The sequence below is a fragment of the Seriola lalandi genome, unplaced genomic scaffold (genome assembly GCF_002814215.2).
Source record: "Seriola lalandi dorsalis isolate HSWRI2012SDOR001 ecotype SW California unplaced genomic scaffold, Sedor1 jcf7180002053730, whole genome shotgun sequence".
Taxonomy (NCBI): Eukaryota; Metazoa; Chordata; class Actinopteri; order Carangiformes; family Carangidae; genus Seriola; species Seriola lalandi.
The window spans coordinates 1,681-2,286 of record NW_019524283.1 but is presented as its reverse complement, the minus strand read 5'-3'; the positions used below and the strand labels follow the sequence as shown (position 1 = coordinate 2,286).

Genomic DNA, 606 nt, shown 5'->3' with positions numbered 1-606 from the left:
TAGATGCAGAATCAGCAGTCATTGGGGCATTTCTCTCAAATGCACTTATTACTACAGGCCTTTGTGCATCAAAAATAGTTGGCCTGGAACTCATAAGATCTTCCCCAACCCCTATTAGGGATGTCTGGGAGGGCATTTCACAGGCTCTGTCTCTTCCTTGCACTCCAGTAGAAGAGGACTACTTTTTGATGCCTAGAATGGGTTGGATGCTTAGAAACGTCTTTCTCGTACTCCAATGGAAAAGGACTACTTTTTGATGCCTAGAATGGGTTGAATGCTTAGAAACATTATTGTGTTTTGGAGCTTGTAGCCTCCATATTTGGCACATGTTTGCCGAAATAGCTCAGTTGGGAGAGCGTTAGACTGAAGATCTAAAGGTCCCTGGTTCGATCCCGGGTTTCGGCAGCTGCTGGACCTGTTTTCAATGAAGCACTAATTTCATGATTAGTGGGCTTCTGTGATATGGAGTAGAGGACGCTACAGATGAGGCAGACAGGTTGTCTCTTTTTATCTCCCTATCTTTTTGATGGTGCGCAGCAGTCATAAGGGGACGGCCACCTGTTGGATCCCATTCAGATACTGCAGTCATAGATGCAGAATCAGCAG

The 606-nt window shown here is 45.4% G+C and overlaps 1 non-coding gene across 1 annotated transcript; it reads left to right on the top strand.

The window, feature by feature from the left end:
- Positions 1–332: 332 nt before the first annotated feature.
- trnaf-gaa (transfer RNA phenylalanine (anticodon GAA)) lies at positions 333–405 on the top strand. Its single transcript has one exon. It is a non-coding gene; the product is annotated as a tRNA-Phe (tRNA).
- Positions 406–606: the final 201 nt, after the last annotated feature.